Source organism: Centrocercus urophasianus, unplaced genomic scaffold (genome assembly GCF_019232065.1).
Source record: "Centrocercus urophasianus isolate 14NV4802_14NV808 unplaced genomic scaffold, USGS_Curo_1.0 seq_40, whole genome shotgun sequence".
In the NCBI taxonomy this organism is placed as follows: Eukaryota; Metazoa; Chordata; class Aves; order Galliformes; family Phasianidae; genus Centrocercus; species Centrocercus urophasianus.
In genome coordinates, this window is record NW_024884978.1 from 5445752 (window position 1) to 5451751 (window position 6000).

The following is a 6000-nucleotide window of genomic DNA, read 5'->3' on the forward strand; positions in this document are numbered from 1 at the left end:
TTATTTTCCTGTATATTTTGTGTAACTTGCTTATTGTTGCTCATTTTCTCACTGACTTCAGAAAGAAGGCTAAAACTTCCCAGACTGGATGCTGAGTTGTTGTTCTTTGCATAGTTTAGAAACCTGCCTTGGGAAGCCCTCTTACTTTAGGCTCTCTTATCTTCCTGAGCAAGATGGGGTGATCTTTTATTTCTTGGGGATAACACAGTGACACTCATCTATTCTGCAAGAGAATATGGTTGAAGAGTTCAGATGAGGTTTGGAGCACCCTTACTTCTAGAAGTATTAGTATCTCCTTTGAGACCTAATTTATCTCTCATGAAGTTTTGGAGAGCCTGCTTTCAGACTGAGTGGGATATGATATGTTAGTTTCCATTTCCTTTTTTCTCCTAGCCTTATTTCCTTGTTTCTACATCTTCAGAGTTGAGACTAACAGGAAGGTGGCCTGCTGTACTCTGTCTCTTGTGCCAGACATCGATACTGCAAATTTACAGAAAATTATGTTTTAATTATCACTTTCTGAGTTGGTGTGACCATGTGCATCATTGTGGTGCATCTGGCTGCTTCTTTCTGCTCCTCACAGATGGACAGCTTCTAATGCAGTTTCTGAGTATTTCATTTATTGGCAGGCTTGGGTTAAGTGACGTAGCAGTCCTGCTCAGGGCAGAAGTGGTTAATATAATCTCTCCTCTTTTGGCCTATATAGCTTGAAAAATTCATTAACCCCCATTCCTCCCAAATAAGTTAAATCTCAAAAATGCTACCATAATTTATATACCCCTAAATGAATTTGTTCTTAAAAATAAAATGGACTTTACATATCCAAGCTTCTTATATTCTTAAAAACAGAAGGCAGACTATTAATGGGATTGCAGCTAAGTTCTGTATTGAAATATGGCAGATTCTTACTAGCAGTGCTTGTTTGAAACCTACAGCTGAAGGACTCACTGGAATAAACTGCTTGATTTATAGTTGTGAGAAGTGGCATTAACAATTCTTTCTTAGAAATACTATGTTTAAAATACAGGAGAAAGAGGAGCAAAGCAGGAGGAAGACTAGAACTCACACTGACCTTTCAATTAAATTCTGAGCTGATCAGGAGCGGATGGAAGGACTCCCGCATGACTTTGAAAACTAGTCTGTATTTACACTAACAGAAAATTCCTACCACGTAAGATCAATAATGGAATGTTCATGAAGGATGCATTCTTGAATCAATATCTAAACAGCTTGTGAACATGGAGAGGAAAAAACATCCCTCTGTATCTCTCCCTGTAATGGGAACTGTAAGGTTGTAGCCTGAACCAGTGATTGAGCAGCTGCTGGAGGGGCATAGCCAACCCTGCAAGCACAGGTGGAAACAATTCACCTGTGGGACCAGACAGGATGGACCCTTGCTCAACTCCTCCCTAACCTCATTTAAGGTCTGGCAGCGGCAATGGAAGCATCTCTACTTGGATACTGCCTCCTTTGGAGTGTTCAGCAGGCCCTGACCCTCAGAAAGGGGTCAGGGTTCCTTCTTTATTTTTTAATTGTGATCTCTACCTTTCTTGGGTGATCTAAAAGTGGTTTAAAGCAGCTATATCTGCTGCCGCCTATCCTTACATCCACCTTCAAGAACTGCCTTTTAAGTCTTGCTGTTAGCATTAATCTGCCTCTCAGATGACAGTAATAATAACAGCTTGTTTCTGATCAGAGGCTTCAGCTGCTGCCAAAGTCCTTAAGTTTTGTGCCTACTTCTATTTCTCATTTGAATTGCTTGTCTGGGATCTCTTAGTGACTTGCTGTTTCCAAGAGCTAATTCTTAATGCTTGGAAGCATCTAAAGGGCTCACTGGCTGTTATTACTTTATTGCCAGTAAGGGTCTGGCCAATGTTCTCTCTCTGTTGTGCTCTCTACAATCTTTGGGGTCTGGCATCATAGTGCCCTTTCACTGCAGGAGCTGATCTGCTGTTAACACTGGCTTCCAGTGCTTGAAAAAAGTCCCCAGTAGCTATGCTGGCAGCATGTCTCCTAGCCATTGCAGGCCTGTTTCTTTTCAGAGGGGAAAGTCTTGAATCTAAAAATAGAGTCAAAGCTTTCCACATTTGAATGCACAAATTTGTACCTGTTACAGGATTCTATTTTATAGTAGCCTGAGCTTGAGGTTGTATACCTTCTTGAAACATGAGTTCCTTCATCGAGTTTGCATATTTCATGCCAAAATTCGCTAGTTGTAGAAAGGGTCTGATAGTTTTACAGACAAGTACATCGTGCTATTTTAACACAGGTACAAGCAGATAAATGTATGCTGGTAAATGAAGGAATTTTTTCTGTATCTGAACCAGTGCCTTATGATCTTGCCATATAGTCTGGAGTAAGGGGAAGCAGCAAAATTAGCTGCAGGCTGGTGGGTCTGTCCTGCACATTTAGGAGGAAGCTCACCATCAGCTCAGCTTACATGTAAGGTGAATTTTCACCAGGATGGCAAACAGAACTTGTGCAAAGTTGTATGTATGCAAAAGATGATGATGCCTTACAATGGGATACAAACACTATGGAGCAATAGCAGATTAAAATAAAATAATTAAAAAACTGGCTCACTCCTTCTGCCAACCAGCGATAGTTCAAGACTACAATCTCTACCTAGAGAGATGCTGCTCCCTCAGCTCCTAACTCATAAATGAGGATGAGGAGGGGTGGATCCTGCCTCTATTCCTCCTGCTCGCTCAGGTGCGGTGCATGCACTTGAGCTCCTGGGTTAGCCACGCCTCCTCATCTGGTGCTCAGCCATTGGTTCAGGCCATGACCTGGCAATTCCACTACAAAAGGAAACAGGTGAGGAGTAGAGATCACACTAAAAGAAGGCAGTGGCCTCTTTGAAGTGACAGTCATAAAGTCAATTTAGCTATAATATGAAACATCACCTTCTCTGCTCGATTCTTTCTACCTTAATCTTTGCAAGTTTATTAGCTTCTGTGGGGATTATCAAATATCTGGATATAATCATTTCTATCTGGACAATGTAACTTTACACAGTGACGCTCGTTCCAAGGTCTCTGCTGCCAGCACGTGGCTAAAGCGCGGAACTACAACAAAAACAGGCGGGGGAAGGCTGTGTGAGTTCGAAACTGGCGCATGCGTAGTGCGGGCTCGAGACTACCGTATGCGCCGTAATATACGGACGAGGAGAATGCACAATAATAGCTAAAGGCAAGTGCATGCGTCATAACAGCTGAAGACTGGTGCATGAGAAGTGCTGTTCTGAAACACAGCGCAAGAGCAGTGCTATTTTTTTACTAGCGCATGCATACCATTGTCTCGAGAAACGCACATGGTGTAGACTCAAGAAAGCCGCATGCGTAGTGCTTTTCTAATACTAGCACATGCACAGTGCGCTTTATCCAATGGCAGATGCGCAGAACGTTTTCTACATTAACACAGGCACAGTGCGTTCACGAGACGAGCGAATGCGCACCGTATCGAGAATGACGCATGCGTACTGCATACTCGAGATGGCGCATGCGTAGTGCAGTTAAAAACAAATGCGCGGCGCTGTTCTAAACTCACGCATGCGCAGTGCTTTTTTTTTTAAATGACACATGCGTAGTGGTGTCTCTTGATTAACGCATGCGTAGTGCATAATCGATAATGGCACATGCGTACTGTAATCTGGAGACTGACGCATGCCTAGTGCGTTCTCAAGTTTGGCGCATGCGTGCTACTGTTCTCAAACCAGCGCAAGCATTGTGCTGTTCAGAAACTGGTGCACGCGCAGTTCTTTTTTTTTTTTTTTTTTTTTTTTTTGCAAGGGTGCGTGCGTAGTCTGGTACAAACACAGGAGCATGCATAGTGCATTTTCTAGGTTAGCGCATGCAGAGTGCTGTCACTAGATTGAGGCATGTGTATTGTGATGTCAATACAAGCGCATGCGCATTGTAATCTCGAGACAGAAGCATGCGTAATGCGTTTTCGAGATTGCCACATGCATAGTGTGAATCTCCAGACGGCGCATGCATAGTAGTGTTCTGAAACTCGCTCATGCGTAGTGCTGTAATCGGACATGCACATGCACAGAGCGTTCTCAGAGTGGCGCATGCACAGTGCCGTTATCCAAGCGGCGTATGCGTATTACAATTGTGAACCCGGCACATGCGTAGGCTGCTCTGAGACAAGCGCATGCGTACTACGGTTCTCAAAACAGCACATGCCTAGTAGCATTCTGTAACTGTAGCATTCGTAATGCGTTCTCGGACAGGCGCAAGTGTACTGTTGTTTGCAGGAATGTGCATGCATAGTGTTGTCTCCTGACTGGCACATGCACAATGCTTTCAGCAGACTGACGCATGTGTAGTGCGTTTTAAAGATTGGCGCATGCGTAGTACTATTCTGGAACTGGTGCATGCATAGTGCGTCCTCCATATTGCCACATGCATAGTGCGGTTCTCAAACCGGCGCATGCGTAATGCAGTTCTGAACCTGGTGCATACTCATGTCTTCTTTGTAAAGGCGCATGCGTAGTCCAGTACTAACACTGGTGCATGTGTAGAGCTGTCTCCAGACTGGCACATGCATAGTGCATTTTATAAATTGGTGCATGCGTATTGCTGTTTTCAAACTGGCGCATGCGTAGTGCATTTTCTAGATTGGCGCATGCGTTTTGCAGGTCTCAAACCGGTGCATGCGTAGTGCGTCTCCTAGATTGGCATATGCTGTTTTGACACACGCATGCATAGTGCTGTCTGCAGAACGACGCATGCGTAGTGAATACTCGATATTGGCGCATGCGTACTGCAACTCTCAAGATGGCGCATGCGTTGTTCGGTATTAACACTGGCTCATGCACAATCCTCACTTCAGTCAGACACATGCGTACTTCATTATCAGACTAGCGCATGCGTACTATTTTCTGGAGCGTTACGCATGCGTAGTATTGTCTCCACACTGGTGCATGCGTAGTGTTTTTCTTAAAGTGGCGCATGTGGAATGCATTCTCGATACTCGCACATGCGTAGTGCTGTTCTCAAATTGGCTCACGCGTAGTGATTTTCTGAAACGGGTGCATGCGTACTGCATTCTTGGACAGGCGCATGCGTACTGTTGTCCCCATGCTGGTGCATGCGTATTGTTGTCTCAAGAGACGTTCAGGCGTAGTGACAGCTTCTGGCTTATGGATCTCAGCAGTAACTCCTTTCGTTCCCATCTCCCTGGCCTTGCCAGCATGTAAGAGGGAGTATGAAGGTGCCAACTTATATCTTTTCTTCACCTACGACCAAGTTCAGCTTTCTCTACAAAACATGACTTTTGCAGCTACAGCCACAAATATCAATTCTCTTAAAACTGTCAGGATACTTTGTTCCATCCCAAGATAATTCTTCACTTGGGGGCTTTTAGATCACTGTCACAGTCAAGGCTAAAATTAAGGCTACATCCCAGACACTCAGGTCCCCCCACTTCCATTTGTTTCTGTGCTCTGGGGAGGAATATCACTGATCCGGTGGTCCACGAACTGATGGCTCACCCAGACCCAGACCTGAAGTAGTTGGTAGAAACAGTTGCTATTCTTAAGTGGTCGGGCGCATGCCCGCTATTACCTGGAGGACTAATCACAATAGAGAGCAGAAGATTCGGTGCACAGAGCGGTTAAAATGCTACTTCCGCATATCTGTGCACATGCGTTGTACTACCTGCATGTCACGGAGTTGACTAGATCAATCTATGTCCGTGACAGGGGCGGCAGGCCTCTGCCCTCCCCCCCCACCCCAGTCCCACAAAAAATGGGAAGGAAGGAAGGGAGGAAAGGAGCAGCGGCAACAATCTATGGAGGAAAACTTATTTTACTATAATATTGGAATACAAAATAACACAATATATATACAATTTAATTGAAATTGAGATTAATAAATCAAACAAGATGAGAGAGAGAGAGAGAGAGTTCCCGGGACCGATTCAAACCTGAAAAGCTTGGAACGGCCAGGAAAGTACCCTCCAGCACCCACTGCAAGGCAGCAAGAGAGCGCT